Raw genomic sequence first — 22,480 nt, 5'->3', positions numbered from 1 at the left:
TAATTTAGAGACAATTTACATAGTAATTTTAATGACAATGTAAGAAATAAATATACTTATAAATTTTAAAGAAAGTGGCCTTAAATATTTAAGATTATGGTGTATGTATTAAATGTTACTTAAAATATATCCTCTGCAAATAAGATGTATTCAAAAGATTTCACTTATAATGAAGAAATATACAGAAAATTTGACTGCAATATGACTATTAAAACTGGAGATTTTTAAATGTACTCATCATTGTCGGTGGCTCAAAATGAGAAAATGTTTGGTGTGGTGGGGGTTTCAACTACTAGATAAAGTTACTTTTGGAAAACACATTAGTTTCCACTGGTCTTGGTAAAACCTCATCTTGGATAACTATTTAATCACATGGCATCAGTGGATATGATCTGGATATGATCTTCATGTCTGTATCCACAGCTTAGATCTCTCTTCCATGCTACAGAAGCACATATCCAGCTGCCTTCTGGATAACTCCACCTGTGTTCAACATAACTCAGTATGCTCAGTATTGAGCTTATTATCTCCCCTCTTATGAGTTTCATATCTAATGGCATCGCTGTTTATTCTAAATCCACAGAAAAAAATCTGAGTGAAACCTTGGTTTTGCCATCTCTCACTGGTCACACCCAATCAACTATCCATTCTTATTAGCGAGCATAGCGGTGTGTATATCTTTCCTAATTAGTGTTTTGTATTCTTTGATAAATACCCAGGAGTCGAATTGCTGGATCATATGGGAGTTCTATTTTTAGTTTTTTTTGAGGTATATCCATACTGTTTTCCATAGTGGCTGCAGCAATTTACATTCCCACCAATATTGCTCAAGAGTTCCTTTTTCTCCACGTCCTCACTAGCACTTGTTATTTGTTGTATTTTTGATAATAGCCATTGTGACAGGTGTGAGATGATATCTAACTGTGGTTTTGATTTGCGTTTCACTGTTGATTAGTGATGTTGAGCATCTTTTCATTGGTTGGTCATCTGTATGTCTTTTTGGGAAAATGTATATTCAGATCCTCTGCCCATTTTTAATTGGGTAGTTTGGGTTTTAAAAATTTTTTTTGATGTTGAAATGTATGCTTTCTTTGTATATTTTGGATATTAACCCCTTATCAGATTTATCATTCACAAATATCTTCTCCCTTTCAGTAGGTGGCCTTTTAGTTTGTCAATAGTTTCCTTTTCTGTGCAAAAGGTTTTTTTAGTTTGATATAGTCCCATTTGTTTCTTCTTGCTTTTGTTTCCCTTTGGACATATCAAAAAAAAAAAAAAATACTATGAAGACTGATGTCAAAGAGCATACTGCCCATGTTTTCTTCTAGAAGTTTTATGGCTTCAGGTCTTATATTTAAGTCTTCAATCCATTTTTAATTTATTTTTGTGCATGGTGTGACAGAGAAGTCCAGTATGATTCTTTTGCATGTAGCTGTCCAGTTTCACCAACAGGATTTATTAAAGAATATGTGTTTTCCCCAATGTACATTTTTGCCTCCTTTCTCATAGTTTACTTGCTCATATAAGTGTGGACTTATTGCTGGGCTCCTATTCTGTTCCATTGATCTTTGCATCTTTTTTGTGCCAGTACCATACTGTTTTGATTACTGTAGCTTTGTAGTATAGCATGAAATCAGGGAGTGTGATGTCTCCAGCTCTGTTCTTTCTCAAGATTGTTTTCACTATTCATAGTCGTCTGTGTTTCTATACAAATTTTAAATTATTTGTTCTAGGTCTGTGAAAAATGCCATTGGTATTTTGATGGGGATTGCATTGAATTGGTAGCTTACCTTGGGTAGTTTGGTCATTTTCACAATGTTAACTCTTCCAATACAAGAACACAATATATCTTTCCATCTGTTTGTGTTGTCTTCAGTTTCTTTCATCAGTGTCTTACAGTTTTCTGAGTACAGGTCTTTTAACTTGGTAGGTTTATTCCTAGGTATTTTATTATTTTTGATGTGATGGTAAATGTGATTGTTTCCTTAATTTCTCTTTCTGGCAGTTCATTGCTAGTATATAGACATGCAATACAAATTTCTGTATATTAATTTTGTATCCTGCAATTTTACCAAATTCATTGATGAGTTCTAGTAGTTTTTGGGTGGTGTCTTTAGGATTTTCTATATATAGTGTCATGACATCTGCAAACAGCAACAGCTTTACTTCATCCTTTCCAATTTGGATTCCTTTTATTTCTTTTCTTGTCTGATTGCTCTGGCTAGGACTTCTGATACAATGTTGAATAAAATTGGTGAGAGTGGGCATTCATGTCTTTTTCCTGATCTTTTAGGAAGTGCTTTCTGCTTTTCACCCTTAATTATGATATTAGCTCTGGGCTTGTCATATAAGGTCTTTATTATGTTGAAGTATTTTCCCTTTATGCTCACCTTCTGGAGAGATTTTATCATAAATTGATGTCAAATTTTGTCACAAGCTATTTCTGAATCTATTGAGATAAACATATTTTTTTAATTCTTCAATTTGTTAGTGTGCTATATTACATTGATTGATTTGCAGATATTGAAAAATCCTTGCATCTCTTGGATAAATCCCAGTTGATCATGGTGAATTATCCTTTTAATGTATTGCTGGATTTGGTTTGCTAATATTTTGTGGAGGATTTTTGCATCTATGTTCATCAGTGATAGTGGCTTGTAATTTTCTTTCTCTGTGGGATATCTTTGTTTGATTTTGGCCTCAGCGTAATGCTAGCCTCAAAGAATGAGTTCAGAAGTGTTCCTTGCTCTGAAATTTTTTGGGAATAATTTGAGAAGGATAGGTGTTGATTCTTCCCTAAATGTTTGGTAGAATTCACCTGTAAAGCCATCTAGTCCTACACTTTTGTTTGTTGGGAGGCTTTTTTTCTTTAATTACTGATTAAATTTCATTGCTGGTAATTGGTCTGTTCATATTTTCTATTTTTTCCTGGTTCACTCTTGAGAGATTGAACATTTCTAGGAATTTGTTCATTTCTTCTAGGCTGCCCATTTTATTGGTTTATAGAGTTTGAAGTAATCTCTTATGATCCTTTGTATTTCTGTGATATCTATCAATTGTAACATCCTCTTTTTCACTTGATTTGTGCCTTGTCTCTTTTTCTCTTGAAGATCCTGGTTTATCAATTTTATCTTTTCAGAGAACTAGCTCTTAGTTTCATTGATCTTTTCTATTGCTTTTGTAGTCTCTATTTCATTTATTTCTGCTCTAATTTTTATGATTTCTTTCTTTCTAGCGACTTTGGGTTTTGTTTGTTCTTTCTAGGTGCTTTGGGTGTTAGGTTAGGTTGTTTATTTGAGATTTTTCTTGTTTCCTGAGGTAAACTTGTATCACTGTAAACTTCCCTCTTAGAACTGCTTTTGCTGCATTCCATAGATTTTGGATTGTTGTGTTCTCATTTTCATTTGTCCCCAGATATTTTTTTATTTCTTTTTTTAATTTCTTCTGTGATCCATTGGTTATTTAGTAGCATATTAGTTAGCCTCCACATGTTTGTGTTTTTGGCATTCCTTTTTCTTGTAGTTGATTTCTAGTCTCATAACAGTGTGGTTGAAAAAGATGCTTGATATAATTTCAAGTTTCTTAAATTTACTAAGACTTGTTTTGTGTCCTAGTATGTGATTTATCCTGGAGAATGTTCCATGTGCACTTGAAAAGAATATGTATTTTTCTGCTTTTGGATGGAATGTTCTATACATATATCTATTAAGTCAATTTAGTCTAATGTGTCATTTAAGGCCACTGTTTCCTTATGACATTATGTCTGAATGATCTGTTTATTGATGTAAGTGGTGTGATAATGTCCCCTACTATTTTTGTGGTAATGTCAATGTCAATTTCTCTTTATGTTTATTAATACTTCTTTATGTATGCAGGTGCTCAGATGTTGGTCTCATATATATTTATAATTGTTATATCTTCTTCTTAGGTAGATCCCTTTATCATTATATAATGTCATTCTTTGTTTCTTAGTACAGTCTTTGCTTTAAAGTCTATTTTGTCTGATATAAGTATTGCTACTCTGACTTTCTTTTCATTTCCATTTGCATGGAATAAATTTTTCCATCCCCTCACTTTCAGTCTGAGTGTGTCTTTAGATCTGATGTGAGTCTCTTGTAAGAAGCATATATACCAGTTTCATTTATGTTCTTATCCATTCAACCACTCTGTCTTTTGATTGGAGCATTTAGTTCATTTACATTTGAAGTAATTATTGATAGTTATGCACTCAATGCCATTTTGTTAATTGTTTTAAGATAGGTCATATAGTTCTTTTCGTTCCTTTCTTCTTCTTTTTTTCTATTCTCTTGTGATTTATTGACTATTCTTAATGTTATGTTTGGATTCCTTTCCCTTTTTTGTGTATGTATCTATTATAGGTTTTCGGTTTGTGGTTATCCTGAGGTTTATATATAGCAATCTATATATATGTGATTATTTTCATTTGTGGATATCTTAAGTTAAAATGCATTTTTACAACCCTGCATTTTTACTCCTCCACCCCTCACATTTACTGTTTTGGACATCATATTTACATCTTATTGTTGTGTGTATCTCTTTACTTATTATGAAAATAGATGATTTTTTTGCTTCTGTAATTTAATCTTCCTACTAACTTTATACATGATTGATTTACTACCTTTAGTTTATATTTGCCTTTACGACTGAGATTTTTCCTTTTGTCATTTTCATGTTTTTAGTTGTGGCCTTTTCATTTTCACTTGGAAGAGTCCCTTTAACATTTCTTGTAAAGTTGGTTTGGTGGTGCTATACTCCTTTAGCTTTTGCTTGTCTGTATAACTTTTAATCTTTCCCTCAAGTCTGAATGAAAGCCTTGCTGGGTAGAATATTCTTGGTTGTAGGTTCTTCTCTTAAGTCACTTTAAATATATCATGCCACTCCCTTCTGGCTTGAAGAGTTTCTGCTGAGAAATCAGCTGTGAACCTTTTGGGAGTTCCATTGTATTTTTGTTGTTGTTGTTGTTTTTCTCTTGTTGTTTTCAATAATTTTTCTTTGTCTTTAATTTTTGTCAGTTTGATTACTATATGTCTTGGCATGTTTCTCCTTGGGTTTATCCTGCTTGGGACTTTCTGTACTTCTTGGACTTTGGTGGCTATTTCCTTTCCCATGTTAGGGAAATTTTCAACTATAATCTCTTCAAATATTTTCTTAGGTCCTTTCTCTCTCTCTTCTCCGTCTGGGACCCCTATAATATGAATGTTGTTACGTTTAATGTTGTCCCAGACGTCTCTTAAGCTGTCTTTGTTTCTTTTCATTCTTTTTTCTTTATTCTGTTCCATGGCAGTGAATTCCACCATTCTTTCTTCCAGGTCACTTATCTGTTCTGCCTCCGTTATTCTGCTATTGATTCCTTCTGGTGTATTTTTCATTTCAGTTATTGTATTGTTCATCTCTGTTTGTTCTTTAATTCTTCTAGGACTTTGTTAAACATTTCTTGCATCTTCTTGATCTTTGCCTCCATTCTTTTTCTGAGGTCCTGGATCATCTTCACTATCATTATTCTGAATATTTTTTCTAGAAGTTGCCTATCTCCACTTCATTTAGTTGTGTTTCTTGGGTTTTATCTTGTTCCTTCATCTGGTACAAAGTCCTCTCCCTTTTCATTTTGTCAGTCTTTATGTGAATGTGGTTTTCCTTCCACAGGCTGCAGAACTGTAGTTCTTCTTGCTTCTGCTCTCTGCTAATTTCTTTTTATTCTTTTTTCTTTTCTTTTTTCTGTTCACCTTAAGTGATTTCCATTACTCTGTCTTCCAGCTTGCTGATCCATTCCTCTGCATCTCATCTACTGTTGATTCCTTCTATTGTCTTTTATTTTAAAGAAAATTCAGTTATTGTATTCTTCAGCTCTGTTTCTTTTTTTTTTTTCTAACCCTTTGTTAAAGTTCTCACTGTGTTCATCCACTCTTCTCCCAAGTTCTTTGAGCATCTTTATGATCATTACCTTGAACTTTTTATGTGGTAGATTATTTATCTCCACTTCACTTAGTTCTTCTACTGGGGTTTTATCTTCTTCCTTTGTTTGGAACATATTACCTTGTTGCCTCATTTTGCTAATTAGCTGTTTTTACTCCTATGAATTTGGTAGTTTATTTATGTTTCCCAAACTTGAAGCCGTACCTCTTTGTAGGAGATGTCTTATGTGTCCCAGCAGCACACTCCCTCAGTCACCAGATCTATTTGCTCTGAGAGTGACCCCTATGTGTGCTGCATAGGCCTTTCTGTTGTGATGGGCTGACTACTGTGGGCAGTCTTCTAGGTGTGGCTGGCCCCTGGTCCAGTTGGTTGCCAGACCCTGTCTTGTGTGGAGGCTGATGGCTACTCTTGGACAGGACAGTGTCACAAGGCAGCTGGCTACAGAGCCCCAGGAGGTCCCAGTGTTAATGCTTGCCCACTGGTGGGTAGAGCTAGGCTCCAGAGTGGATGTTTCCTGGATCTAGTGTTGGCCTACTGGTAGGTGGGTCTGGGGCTTAGGGTTCCTGGGGCTGGTGCTGGTCTGCTGGTGGGTGGACTGGGTTCTGACAGAGAAGTCTGTGGAGCCCCAGAGATCTGGGGCCAGGATCTGCCTGCTGGTGGGTAAAGCCATGTCCTGATACCTCTGTCTGCAGGGGCCAGGAGTCCCAGAGCTGATTTTGGCCTGCCAGTATGCAGGGATGAGGGCCAGGGCATCCTGGGGCTACTGCTGACTAACTGGTGGGTGGAGCTGGTTCCCAGGATCTCTGACTGCAGGGCCCTTTATGTCCTGGAGTTGGTTTGTTGAACTGCTGGTGAATGGATCTGGGTCCTGGTCCCTTTGCTGGACAGGACTGAGTCCTGGGGTGGCTGTGAGCTCAGGGGTTCTGAAGACAGCAAGCCTGCTGGTGGTTGGGGCTATGTCTCTGCCTACCTAGTTGCTTGGCCTGACGTGTTCCAGTAATGGTGCTGACAGGCTGGTGGGTAGGGCCAGGTCCTGGTGCCAATAAGCTAGAGTCAGGGTTCCAAAATGGCACTCATCGTTCCCCTTGTTACTGTGGAATTATTATATCTTTTTTGTTCTCAGTCATTTGTAAAATGAATTATGTTTCAGTTTCAGAAAGAAATGCAGTTTCAGTATATATTAATCTAGGTAAGAGGCACTATAGCATCTTATAAATATTAACGGTTTATTCTGAACTTGTAAGTTTGTGACTTATAAATTATGAATCCATCCAATCTCATGCTGGGTAATACTTTTTAAAGTTTCAAAAATGAAATATGCTTTCTAGGGGGCATCTGTTTTGAGAAAATGAATACAACAGTCATTATCCTTTGGATTTTTAAAACATATTGGCTCCTCCTTATGATTATTCATCATGACTCCAGAGGAGAAAAGTAAAACTTAAGTCACTTTCTATTTCTGTAGTTTAGGAGCAAAAAGTAAACAGGCAACAGCGAGGAAGGGTGGTGGTGGCAATATCACTATGTAGAGCACTAATGCTTTCACCTTGTCAGAACGAGAGCAACATGTTTTACGCAGACAGCCAATAAATTCCTTATGGGAGAAGAGAGAAAACTAGAATCTTCCATGTATCAGAATAAGGGGCAAAAAAGAGGAATCCAGCACAAGAACCATGTTTCTGGCTGGAGAATTATATTTGCTTTTGTACTGACTTGATCAGAATCCAGTCCTCAGATCTGGGTCATGTGTGTCATTTGAATACACACATTTATGTTTTCAAATCAAACATTATTGCTGTATTGCATGATTTACTAGAGTTTAAGATAAACTCTGATAAGTTCTAAATCATTTAATAATTTGGATATAGATATAAAAAGAAAAAGATTATTAAGATACCCAAGCAATTGAGCTCCAGAACACAATCTTGCTTGAGGCTTATCTAGTGAAAATATCATGTTGGCACAATTTGACACCACAATGCAGGTTTTATTTTAAGACATGAATATTGGTCTGACAATAAAAAGCCAGAGGTATATGGTACATTCTATAAGTACACGTGTGGATTATAACCTCGGAAAAATTGGAGAAATTTTATTTTGGATGTATTCAGATTAGAAGTAACAAAAGTGGCTAATCAGCTATTTAACAGTGTTCAAAAATGCAAAGTATCAGTAAGATCAAAGGAAGACAGAGTGAAGCAAGAGAGCAAGAGACAGATGAGAGAACAAAAAAAAAAAGGAAAAATTCTAAGAGTATATGTAATTGATGGAATAAATTCTGCATATGAAAACCTGAAATAGTAAAACTGATTAACTTAGAAGACTGGTGATTAATTTCAATGGAAACTATTCCTCACCTTATGAAAGGATTAACCTAAAGACCCCTTATTAATGTCTTAAATGTTTTACAAAATATTATCTACTTTGCCTTGAGAAAAAGAAATCTATAACTGAGGAATTAGAAGCAGAGCTAATAGAAAGTTAATTTAAAAAAACCCCAAAAACCAGTAAACTAACTCTGAAACTAAAAGTAAGTCAGTGAAGAAAGATCGTCTATTTTTAAATTCAGATGCAAACTTAGGATTTCCTCAATGAATTGCAATATCATTGACCCAATCTTTTTTTTAGTTCCATATACTGATGTAGCATTCTCCCTACCAACCTCAGTTGTAAAGATTGCCCAGGAAATAACAGGAAGTAGGGATGTTAAAAATCAGAATTTTATAGGAGTAAATAGTAATCAATTAAGGAGAATCAAGACACTTAAAATGTTTTAGGAATGGAGTACACCACATCATCTAATATTAGAGTAAAAAATTTACAAAGAATTGGCTTTGGGCAGTATATTTTCCCCCTGAAAATTGCTGAAGTGGTTAAGAAACCTATGGAAGTTATACGCTCTTTGATACATTTGGATGTTTAAGGCCAGCTCTGAGACAGAACTTCATCTGGAATTATATTTTTGATGAAGACTCAATCTCAAAGTTAAGTTGCTTTAAAACTCTTAATTTTCCCTCCCTATCTTCATGCCTTATCTAAATACAACCACTGCCCTTCTTGCTTCCTCCCTTGCCTTCCACATATAAATATCACATGTGCAGCACATATTTTAATCTGTTTTTATGGGGAAAGTTTCTGATTTTACCACATCATTCAAGTAGTTTCATGCCAGCATTTCTATTTTAACAATAAATATTATGCACCATTCATAACCTTCTGGTAACTCAATTTACCAAATCTTGTATTAGGGAGGTTAAATATGAAGCGATGGATTAAAAAAGAAATTACACTTTAAAATAAATGGAAGCATTTAGTTACTGAGATAAGTTTGAAGCAGATACTGATGGAAAAATATTTGTGAAGGGAACATAGAATAAAGTATACTTATTGGTACATTGTACTCACTCATTGGAAATGAAACTGTATTGATCTTTTATCATATCTTCAATTCAATATTGATCACTTTTTTATGTAAAGAAATAAATTATATGTAAAATGTTCATGACGAACTATCAAGTAAATATTTTCTTCTGGTGATTATGATTCTATTTAAAAGTATAAATGAAATAATTTGCAGGAGCATAATTTCTCTGTTTGCATTGATTTGGATGAGTAAGTGTAGCATTGTTTATGCAAAACAAATGAAGGTAAGAACAAAGAAACCTAAATAAATATGAATCTAATTTTCATTTCAAAAATTTTAAATTATGCACATCTGTAGATGTCTAAGAAACACAATTAAGCAATTAATCACTGCATAAAGAAGCTAAAAGATTATGAAAACATTAGCATAGAATGTGATTGTTACTGAATCCTTTATTTATATATTTTTCTTTTCTTCAAAACAGAATAATTCAATGGCTTAAATACCTGCAAATGTGTCATTGATTCAATCAATGGCTAGAAATAGCTTTCATTAGAAATGAATCAAAATATGGCCTATTGCAATAGTTCCAAAACCTGGTTAAATATCATAATTCCCAGAAACACTTTTCAAAAATACAGATGCTCAGGCTTTCTTCTTGGAGATTTTGATTTAGTAAGAGTTGGGACTTAAATATTTTTAAGAGGCATCATTATAAGATATTATGTCCAATAATCTTTTCTACGAATCTTCCTCCATCACATTTCTCTGCCTACCAGTATTATTCTATATAAACATTTAATTGTGCTCTACTGTCATATTCTCAAGGGTATGCAGATTCCCTAGGTTTTTAAATTTTGTGATCATACTTTGATGATAATTTATTGTATAATCTCACCTATATGAAATGTTCAGAAAAAGCAAATTCATAGAGACAGAAAGTAGATTAGTGGTTTCCATTGGCTGAGGGGAGAGGGAAAATGGGAGAGACTGCTAACAGGTATAGGATTTCTTTTTGGGGTGATGAAAATGTTCTGAAATAATTACTGGTGATGGTTGCATAACCCCACAAATATACTAAAAGCAACTGGAGTATTGTTTAAAGGGGTGAATTTTATGCTATGTTAATTACATTTCATATTTAAAATGTGATGAAGCAAAACAATTTTTGATAATGATATAAAATTTGATATTAACATGTTCCAGATAATCTAGGTTACTGCTAAATAACCTAGTATTGTTTGGATCCATTAGTGTCAAGTTGTACTACTTTATATTCAGAAGCAAATGAAAAATAAAAAAAGGAGAATTTAATGTATAAAGAATATACGTGGACAAGTCAAAGCTACATAGGTTGCGGTTTTTCAGATAGGGAAAATTGGTATGAGAATTGAATTTTTGTAGTATTTATACTAAATAGATATGCCAAACTCAAATATTGTGTGACATAGTTACAGCACCTCATTCATGTTGTGATCAGCAATTTGGTTTCCACAAAGCAAAATCATCCTTGAAATGAAGTTGGTGTGTACATGCCATTTGTATAAAGCTAATCTTCTTTTATTCATGTGGGACTATTTCCTTTATGGAAATTTTCCTTTCTTGGTTGTTGTTGCTGTGACAGACTGTCCTACCCTTGGATCCATCCCTTCCCCTTTTAAAACCTGTCTCTTTCTTTTTTCTATCTCATTTATAATTGTAGTTTTTTTTTAATGTACCTCAGAAATAAAAAAGCACAGTCAAAACTATGAGACATTAAAGATAATCAAGTCATCTTTGTTTATGTTGTCTTTGATCACCCAGGGATTTTCTTAAGAATGTCATTACATGACTTTAAAGTGAAGCTTCACACAAAACAATGTATAAAATGACTGAGTCTAGGGTTTTCCACACACCACTCCACCCTATAAATATTTTTATTTTTCCAAATTCTTTTTGGGTGAAGACTTTTAATTGAAAAGTGATTTTTGGTATTAGTAAGATTTTCATTTTTAAAAAAGTATACTTTCCACACAGTGTGGAAAGGCAAGAATTGAATTACCAGCAAATATGGCAGTTAAGTTAATATTTTGTTTTGTTATGAAACAATTATCCAAGAAACATATTCAAGACCCTAGTTTAGAATTACTATAAGTCTATTTTTTGTCCTTTGTTTTGAGTTTCATAAAGTAGCCTATAACTTAACAACGTTATTGATAATATTCTTAAACTCTTTTCCATTTCAAAAGGATGACGGATTACTTCATTGGATATTTGAAGACGTCTACAGTGGTCAGCTAACTGAAAGCTAATAAGTTTATTTGGAAAAAACTTCTTGAATAATAAGAATTTCCACTCACAAATTAGGTTTTCAATATGCTACTAAGTTGTACCTGATAATCTCATTTATTCTTTTTTGGATGGACGTTGTTTCCAAGTTTTACTTAAATTATGGTCACTTTAATTCAATGACGAAATAAAACTTTGGGTTTTGTCTCAAAATTAAAGAATTTAATTTTAAATATTTTTCTTCTTAATTGATTGCCAACTACCTTGTTTTATTTTGTTTTTCATAGATAGGTTATACTGTTCTGCTCCAACGCATTCCTTCTTTCTTTATTATTTTATTTCCTTTTGTTTCTTAACAATGCAATGATAAATTAATGTTTATTGAAACACATTATCTCTGTTAACTTATCAGCATTAGCCATGAATCCATTTTCCTTTTCATCACAATAAGAAATGCATTGCTTAATAAGAAAATATATCCCAGACGAGCAGTTTGAAATATTAGTTTTCTTGTTGGTATTCTCTGTAGGCATTCCTTCTAAGGAAGAAAATTTGTCTTCTGTAGGCAAATTGTTATTCTGCTCATTACTTTGCTCTCATTATAATGTCTTCATCTTAGCAGTGCACAATTTCTGTGCACAATACGTCTTGTGTTTGTGCTGGTTTTAGTGCTGAGATGCTATCTTTGACATGACAGGGGTTGCTGTCCTGATAGGTAGAAAAGAAATCTGTGAATTGAGTGATGGATTAATAGAAATAACAATCTGTGTTTAGATATGTAAGATCATTGATCTACATATTGAGTTAACATTTTTATTATCCTCCTTGAGCATATACCAGTATAAAATGGTTTGTGTAAGAGAATGAAAAACTGACTTTAAGTAGTTTGTAATCTATATCTAGTCATATTCTCCATATGCAGAACTTCTGATTCTATGAAAATGTGGTCATGCAGTTGTAGAACTAGAATAAATTCTTTTCAAAAATTACCTTAACTATTTCTCTCACTACAAACATGAACATATTCAGATCATCTCCCCAGTAAAAATCATCTTTCAAGGAAGACCCTGGAATTTATGTCTCTACCTATAGCACATCTAACTTTGAAAGACTTCCTCTGTACCAGACACTGAGATAAGCTCTTTATGTGTCGAATATTATTTCTTTCAATAAATCTACCAGCCTCACATTAAAAATAGGAAATAAAGACTTCGTGGTATAAGGAAACTAGGTTTGTCTGGTCTCAGAAGCAGAGCTGTTAATCACTGTATTCAATGCATGCTCACATTTTACATAAATGCATTGTTCATCCATCAAAGAGAATAAGTTCCACAATTTATAAACAAATTCATTTTTCACTTTACTCAGTTTTTGCTTTTCCCTCATTTATGTTATTTGGTTAATTTTAAATCGCAGAGGAAAACATATCAGTGAGTCAATTGTAAAAAAATTTATACATAATATTTACCTGGAATATACCTCACTTCAATTCACCCTCTTTCTTCATGGATATACCTTCTCATGGATGCAATTCCTCCTATGTCACTTTTCAAATGCACTACATTGTACTTCAGAGGTTTATTGTTGTTCCTATTATTCTTTTTTTTTGAGTATATTCAGGCATTTTATTTTCTCAGTACAGAGTTCATTTTTCTTTCTTTTTTTTTCTTTCTCTTTTTAAGAGGTTGCTCTCTATGTGACTCTAATTAACTACTGTATTTATATATAAGATGATTCTCCTGTGACTTTATATTAGGTCCTTAACTAATAAGCAGACACTTGTACTTTTCTAGGTTTCAAGGAGAAAGAATTTTTCATTCAGAAATTAGTCAAACTTCACACAGAACTTGAATGTCCTTAATATTTTTTACCAGGTCTAAATGATACTTTTAACCATACTATGACTCAAAACATTTCTTCTTCTTCATATGAATGTAAAGAACAGATAGAGTGCCATTTTGATTCATTGATGACAGTAGGACAGAAAAAATAAACAATCTTTAGAGTTGTGGTAGTTTTGGGAGATTGGAATAAGGGATTGAAAGAAGATTTAGAACATCATTTCAACACCTCTGTGGGAAAAATTAATCCAAATTATATGAAACTGTTGTTCTAACGTTCAGGGCATTACACATTTGATTGCATTTTGGGAACATTTTATCCTATGCCCATACATAAATAGATGTTTTTCTTTTCAGAAGAAAGTTTTAATTGACTTTGTAAAAATTAAGACTAGAGAGAGGGGGGAGGAGAGAGAGAGAAAGAATTATTAGACAATTTAGAAGAATAGAACTAAAATGTATATTAATTATTGTTACTAAGTATATTATTTACAGTAGAATCCAGAATATATCCTTGTAACATAATATAAATGTGTTAAAATATGATAGAAATGTGCAAAGTAACCTAAGTAAAAGCTGAATATGGATTTCTAGTATTCAAATATTTGGGGGCAAAAGTTAATAAAAATATATTCTTCTTGTAGGTCTAAGTAAAGGACCAGGAGAAACCAAAATATCACCTTAGTCTGGATTTATTTCTTTCACCTGAATATGAGACACTGGTGTTTTGAAAGTTAATTTAGAATCATGCAATATGCAATGAACACACAGATGTCAACAAGGGTAAGTGAGGGTCATCACCAAGCTTTACTGGGAATTGTCAAAATGTTATGAGGGTGTGACTTGCAATAAGATAGGCATTTCACAGTTTGCTTCCTACACATCTTAATCATTGTGAATCTAAGAGAGAGAGTTAATAAAGACGGGTTTTGCAATGAGATTTTTTTTTTTTCCCAGTGAAATAAGATTGTGGCACTTTTAATATTTCATATGGAATCTATCTATGCATTGCTCTCACAGGATTCTCTCTCAAGAGGGATATAGTCTTTGTAAGTCATAGAGGAAGTAAAAGTAAATGATACAAAATAAAAGTTGTCTTCACTCTGTTCTACAGTATATCTGAACTCAGAAGATCCCTTCCTCATTTCTAATGCTGCACTTCACCCCCAACCAAAATATGTGTCAGCTAGGAAAAGGCATGAAATTCTAACATAGGATTATAGTGCCTTAATCCAAGGAGGCTGTACAAAGACTAGTATTTCAAATTGACATTTTGTTTCATTCTCTGGCAGGTTTTATCCTCCTTTAGGTAATAATACCCTCAAGTACACCTTATTTACACCAATAAAATTCTAGTTGAGTGAGATGTATGTCTCTCTTTTGTAAAGTAGAAACAGTGCTATTATGAGTATGGAAATGGGAAGGTCAAAGGCCTGGCACCTCACTTTCAGAAAGAGAACATACAGAATTTGAGTACACAGAATTGATTTTGTTAAAACTATCTGTTGCTTATGTGAACCACTGGGATACATGTACTTCTGCTTGAAGTCCACTGATTTCAACAATTTTTAAGGTAATACTTCAGTCTCTTTTTTGGGGTAAAAAAAAGAGTTCAGTCTCAAGTTGTTCTCTGCTTTGAAGCCTGTTTCACTAGGATAGCATCTGGGGGTGGAAAGTGGAGAATGATGTATGGTTATATGCCCAGTGGCTTTTTGGGAACTGTTGTTTTTCCCATCTTCCCTCCTTTCTTCCATTCCGTCACTGAATGCACAATGGTATTTGATGGTCTCTGGAGCTATATGCCTTGCCCACTCAAACACTGTGCAGTCTGCAAGTCTCTGATACTAAAGTCTGAAGAGAGTGTAACTTGTGATGTGTTTTATATGTTTAGGCAAAGTTTGGGTGGATGAGGCTTTTATTCACATTCCATTCATTGCATCTAAAAGTTCAAGTTAAGATCTTCTGAATCTTACAACCCAAATTACGTACTCATTCTCATTCATTCATTCCATCAATATTTATTAAGCATCCACTATGTTCCAAGCACTATGCTTAGTTTTAAGAAAAATAAGATGTGATCTCAATCTTGGATGAACTCCAGACTTCGGGCTTTGGGAAAATGATAAGCAAGTTTTTAAAATACTTACTATGTGAAAAGAGTTGTAACTGAGATGTGCACTAAGTATCCTTGCAGCACCAGGGAGAAAGTGGCTAATTCTCTCCTGGGGAGTATAGGAAGCCCTTAGCGAGAAGGTAACATTTGAGCAGGAAAGATACTTAAAACACAGTTGTTAGAAAAGATCAATTTCAGCTAGAGGCAGAAGATAACACTACTGCTATATAAGGGACAATGTTTCCCATAGAGTTCTTTGCCCTCTACATATAAAATTTCTAAGAAAACTTAGAAATATCAGAACTGCAATAGAAGCTAAACTTATTAGTTACTGAAAGGGCTGAGAGTGTTGAAATGACCTGCATCTGCTTCTAGAAGGTGTACTCCATTTGGTATATTTCTTGCCTGCTTTGAATGTATAATATGGCATATCATAGTTATCTCATTTTAAGATCCAAAATAATGTACTATATTTTTCTTATTCTTTTAGTTTTATCATTGCCTCCTGCAATAAATAGATTTTAAAATTAACATCTGTCTTAGTTTGTTCAGGTTGCTATAACAGAATACCATAAACTGGGTAGCTTATAAACACCAAAAATTTATTTCTCATAGATCTGGAGACCGGGGAATCCGTGATCAAAGCACTGGCAGATTTTGTGTCTGGTGAGGACTTGTTTTCTCATTCACAGACAGCTGTCTTTTTGCTAACCTTATGTGGTAGAAGAGGGCAGGGAGCTCTCTAGGGCCTCCTTTATGAAGGCACTCATTCATGAGAGCTCATTCTTAAGACCTAATCACCTCCGGAAGGCCCCACCTCCAAACACCATCCAATGGGGATTAGGCTTCAACATATACAATCGAGGGAGACACAAACATGCAGTCTTTAGTAACACTTACCTAGGGTTTCTTTATCCTGGCACTATTAACATTTAAGCCAGTAAATTTTTTGTAATGTTGAAGTTATTTTGTGTTTTGTAGGATGTTTAGCAGCATCTCTGGCCTTTACTTACTAGATGCCAGTAGAACCCCCTAACTGTGACAACCAAAATTGTCTCCAGACATTACCAAGTGTCCCCAGGGAGCAAAATCACCTCAGTTGAGAATTACAGATTTACTTTAATTCCAATGTTTTTAAGCACTGTTTTTCATTTTTAAAAATCAAATACTGTCCTAGAATCATTCTTGTCCTTTAGCAAAATATTACTATTACTATCATTATTTTGTGTTTGGACAGTCACAATGTAATGTATAAGGAGAGAGAAGTATTATTTTTGATCACATCCAGGATTTTCTTAGGTAATTGGGTCCAGCTTGGATATATCACTTAGTGATACACATCACCTTTTTCTTCCCTCAGAGAAATAGATACTTTAGATGATTTTAAATAGAATCATAGAAAAGCACAGGCCCAAGGTGTGCTGCTACCCCTGCCTATCTAGGGTCATGTCTCATGTATATGTTTTCACAATTCAACACAATACAGCCAGAAATTCCTTTGTGAGTATATAGGTTATAATACATTCCTCTGGCTGGCCAGAGGTGGGGAGGGGAACATGGAGAACAGTAAGAAAGTGGATGGGAGGAAGCATAGATCCTCCTTCAATCTGAACTACCTGTGAGTGCCTGCTACTCCCATCTAATAGAGGTAGCAAATCATAAGAAAATGGAAAAAAATAGTTATTGTTCAGAGAATTCTCTGAGGTGCTTTCCAGTTTAAAACTAGGGGCAGGCAGGCCAGGATATAATACCAAGAACAGAAATAAAACCGTATATTTACCACTTCAGTGCTACTTCCTGATATGAGGAAAAAACTTCTCTTTGCTTACCCTCTGCACTCTTGAGGTTTCTTTATTAAATTGTCAAAAATTCCATTCAGCATCACAGAAATTGAGTTTCTTTTTTTCTGAGCAAAAGGGAGAATGTTGAATAAATGGTAAAGGAACAATGGTGCTTTAAGAAAACTAAGTTCAGCGATCATGTTATAAAATGCAGGATATTCAAATACAGAAAGAATCATTCTAAAGTCTGTCTCATTTTTCTAGTTTAATATTTAATGTATGTGAGAATACATGGAAAACATTTTAAACTAGTTCTCCTCTTAAAGAGAAATGTTTGGAAATTGAAAAACTTAGCTAATCAAAATGTACAATATTCCAATCGCCAAAGAATGCTAGTTTGAAATTCTACTATAGAATGTCTTTTCTAACATCTATTAAATGCAGATCTGCTGAGGTTCTGGATAAAAAAAGCTGCACAAATACTTTTTGTTTTCCTAAGAGCTTCTAATTTAAGACACTGAAAAGTTACATATGTATATCTAGTATAAGTGATAGGAGAATGAGTGGAGATATAATTTTTTTTTTTAAACACCAACATTTAAATTAATAAGATATATACTGTTTAGTCAAAGGAAGCTTTTCTGCAGCTGTTCAGAGGACAAGATCTTGTTGAACTTAACATATAATGATGAACTTATATATAATGATGAAATACTAGGGTCCATCTTTATACAAAGTCTAGAGTAAAAACTAAAATGATGAATGCTAGTCAACAAATCTGATTTTTATTTTATTTTGTTATTAATGTATGCATGCATGCATACATTTTAACAAGTTGTATAGTGCTGTAAGATTTATGAGGACAAGGAAATTCCCTCCTGTCTCTTCCCACTGACCTTCGATATGGTCTATTCTGCAGAAAAACAAGACAAAAAAACTTTGCAATTCCTATAGATATTTATTTATTGAACTTAACTCCATATTTCCATATTCTACCCTAAAGTTGCTATTTCTTTTTTTTTTAATTTTTACGGTTGTAGAATTTTTTAACTTGTATTCTATTCTATTTTATTTTATTTTTAAATTAATTTTTATTGGATTATAGTTGATTTACAATGTTGTGTTTGTTTCTGCTATAGAGCAAAGGGAATCTGTTATACATATACATATATCCACTCTTTTATACATTCTATTCTCATTAAAGGTCATTAGAGAGTATTGAGTGCAGTTCCCTGTGCTATGCAGTAGGTTATTATCAGTTATCTATTTTATATATAGTAGAAAGTATATGTCAATCCCAATCTCCCAATTTGCTATTTCTTAATTTATGGATTTTGGTAATAATTTATTGACTTCTTATTATGATAGATGAGTGTGCTAGGTCACATGTGACACCCAGTTGGACATGCAACTACTTCAATTAGATGAAGGTGGAAATGGCTCAGTGGGAGCATGAGGGGTGGAAACTCGGAAGCTCCAGGATCATGACGAGTTGCAGCAGGGATAGGGGAGGATGGGAGCATCAGCTGATTCTTCTAGATGCTAGGGAATACAGATGGACCTGGATACAAAGCAGGCTCTCCATATTGACCAAGCCCAGGGGACAACACCCAGCTGAAGGACCGAGTGGAGCACAGAAGGCCAGCCACCCTGTGCCTTTGGATTGGAGAATTCAACTCATTTACTTGTAAGCGGTGTGGCTGACAGGGTCTTGGTGCTCTGGCCTGGTGTCAGGCCTGAGCCTCTGAGGTGGGAGAGCTGAGTTCAGGACATTGGACCAACAGAGATTTCTGGCCCCATGTAATATCAATCGGCCAGAGCTCTCCCAGAGATCTTCATCTCAACTAAGACCCAGCTCCACTCAACGACCAGCACACTCCAGTGCTGGACACCCCATGCCAAACACCTAGCAAGAGAGGAACACAACCCCACCCATTAGTAGAGAGGCTGCCTAAAATCATACTAAGTTCACAGACACCCCAAAACACACCACAAGACGTGGTCCTGCCCACCAGAAGGACAAGATCCAGCCTCATCCACAAGAACACAGGCACCAGTCCCCTCCACCAGGAAGCCTACACAACCCACTGAACCAAATTTACCCACTGGGGGCAGACACCAAAACAACAGGAACTAAGAACCTGCAGCCTGCAAAAAGGAGACGCCAAGCACAATAAGTTAGGCAAAATGTGAAGACAGAGAAACACGCAGCATAGGAAGGAGCAAAGTAAAAACCCACCACACCAAACAAATGAAGAGGAAATAGGCAGTCTACTTGAAAAAAAATTCAGAGTAATGACAGTAAAGATGATCCAAAATCTTGGAAATAGAATGGAGAAAAAGCAAGAAATGTTTAACAAGGACATAGAAGAACTAAAGAGCAAACAAACAATGATGAACAACACAATAAATGAAATTAAAAAGTCTCTCGAAGGAATCAATAGCAGAATAACTGAGGCAGAAGAACGGATAAGTGACCTGAAAGATAAAATAGTGGAAATAACTACTTCAGGGCAGAATAAAGAAAATAGAATGAAAAGAATTGAGGACAGTATCAGAGACCTCTGGGACAATATTAAACACAGCAACATCGAATTATAGGGGTCCCTGAAGAAGAAGAGAAAAAGAAAGGGACTGAGAAAATATTTGAAGAGATTATAGTTGAATACTTCCCTAATATGGGAAAGGAAATAGTCAATCAAGTCCAGGAAGCACAGAGAGTGCCATACAGGATAAATCCAAGGAGAAACACGCCAAGCCACATATTAATCAAACTATCAAAAATTAAATACAAAGAAAAAATATTAAAAGCAGCAAGGGAAAAACAACAAGTAACATATAAGGGAATCCCCTTAAGGTTAACAGGTGGTCTTTCAGCAGAAACTCTGCAAGCCGGAAGGGAGTGGCAGGACATATTTAAAGTGATGAAAGGGAAAAACCTACAACCAACATTACTCTACACAGCAAGGATCTCATTCAGCTTTGATGGAGAAATTAAAAGGTTTACAGACAAGCAAAATTTAAGAGAATTCAGCACAAACAAATCAGCTTTACAACAAATGCTACAGGAAGTTCTCTAGGCAGGAAACACAAGGGAAAGAAAAGACTCACAATAACAAACCCAAAACAATTAAGAAAATGGAAATAGGAACATACATATCAATAATTATCTTAAATGTAAATGGATTAAATGCTCCAACCAAAAGACATAGACTGGCTGAATGGATACAAAAGCAAGAACTGTATATATGCTGTCTATAAGAGACCGACTTCAGACCTAGGGACACATACAGACTGAAAGTGAGGGGATGGAAAAAGTTATTCCATGCAAACGGAAATCAAAAGAAAGCAATTCTCATATCAGACAAAATAGACTTTAAAATAAAGACTCTGAGAAGAGATAAAGAAGGACACTACAAAATGATCAAGGGATCAATCCAAGTAGAAGATATAACAGTTGTAAATATTTATGCCCCCAACATAGGGGTACCTCAATACATACAGCAAATTCTAACAACCATAAAAGGGAAAATCGACAGTAACACAATAATAGGAGGGAACTTTAACACCCCACTTTTACCTATGAACAGATCATCCAAAGTGAAAATAAATAAGGAAACACAAGCTCTAAATGACACGCTAAACAAGATGAACTTAATTGATATTTATAGGATATTCCATCCAAAAACAACAGAATACACTTTCTTCTCAAGTGCTTATGGAACATTCTCCAGGATAGAGCATATCTTGGGTCACAAATTGAGCCTCGGTAAATTTAAGAAAATTTAATTGTATCAAGTATCTTTTCTGACCACAACACTGTGAGACTAGATATAAGTTACAGAAAAAAAAACTGTAAAAAATACAATAACATGGAGGCTAAACAATACAGGACTAAATAAACAAGAGATCACTTAAGAAATCAAAGAGGAAATCAAAAAATACCTAGAAACAAATGACAATGAAAACACAATGACCCAAAACCTATGGGATGCAGCAAAAGCAGTTCTATGTGGGAAGTTTATAGCAATACATCCTACCTCAAGAAACAAGAAAAATCCCAAATAAACAACCTAACCTTACAACTAAAGCAATTAGAGAAAGAAGAACAAAAAAACCCCAAAGTTAACAGAAGGAAAGAAATCATAAAGATCAGATCAGAAATAAATGAAAAAGAAATGAAGGACACAATGGCAAAGATCAATAAAAGTAAAAGCTGGCTCTTTGAGAAGATAAACAAAATTGATAAACCATTAGCCAGGCTCATCAAGAAAAAAAGGGAAAAGACTCAAATCAATAGAATTAGAAATGAAAAAGGGGAAGTAACAACTGACTCTGCAGAAATACAAAGGATCATAAGAGATTACTACAGGCAACTATATGCCAAAAAAATGGACAACCTGGAAGAAATGGGCAAATTCTTAGAAAAGCACAACCTTCTGAGACTGAAGCAGGAAGAAATAGAAAATATGAACAGACCAATCACAAGCACTGAAAGTGAAATTGTGATTAAAAATCTTCCAACAAACAAAAGCCCAGGACCAGATGGCTTCACTAGAGAAGAGCTAACACCTATCCATCTCAAACTCTTCCAAAATATAACAGAGGGAGGAACACTCCTGAACTCATTCTACGAGGCCACCATCACCCTGATACCAAAACCAGACAAAGATGTCACAAAAAAAGAAAACTACAGGCCAATATCACTGATGAACATAGATGCAAAAATCCTCAACTAAATACTAGCAAACTGAATCCAACAGCAAATTAAAAGGATCATAAATCATGATCTAGTGGGGTATATCCCAGGAGTGCAAGGATTCTTCAATAGAGGAAAATCAATCAGTGTGATACACTATATTAACAAATTGAAGGAGAAAAACCATACGACAATCTCAATAGATGGAGAAAAATCTTTCAGTAAAATTCAACACCCATTTATGGTAAAAACCCTCCAGAAAGTAGGTATAGAGGGAATTACCTCTAAATAATAAAGGCCATATAGAACAAGCCCACAGCCAACATCATCCTCAATGGTGAAAAACTGAAACAGTTTTCAGTAAGATAAGGAAGAAGACAAGGTTGCCCACTTCTCACCACTATTATTCAACATAGTTTTGGAATTCTTAGCCACAGCAATCAGAGATAAAAAAGAAATAAAGGAATCCAAATTGGAAAA

At 34.5% G+C, this 22,480-nt stretch overlaps 1 long non-coding RNA gene across 1 annotated transcript in view; it reads left to right on the top strand.

The window, feature by feature from the left end:
- LOC132363687 (uncharacterized) overlaps positions 1 to 22,480 on the top strand; it is a 220,980-nt gene that overhangs the window by 162,569 nt on the left and 35,931 nt on the right. Inside the window, exon 5 of the long non-coding RNA XR_009502639.1 lies at positions 14,052 to 14,190. This is a non-coding gene — a long non-coding RNA (uncharacterized LOC132363687). The remainder of the gene's footprint in view (positions 1 to 14,051; positions 14,191 to 22,480) is intronic.

Source organism: Balaenoptera ricei, chromosome 3, assembly GCF_028023285.1.
Source record: "Balaenoptera ricei isolate mBalRic1 chromosome 3, mBalRic1.hap2, whole genome shotgun sequence".
In the NCBI taxonomy this organism is placed as follows: Eukaryota; Metazoa; Chordata; class Mammalia; order Artiodactyla; family Balaenopteridae; genus Balaenoptera; species Balaenoptera ricei.
The sequence above is the reverse complement of the archived record's forward strand: the minus strand, read 5'-3'. Positions and strand labels throughout refer to the sequence as shown.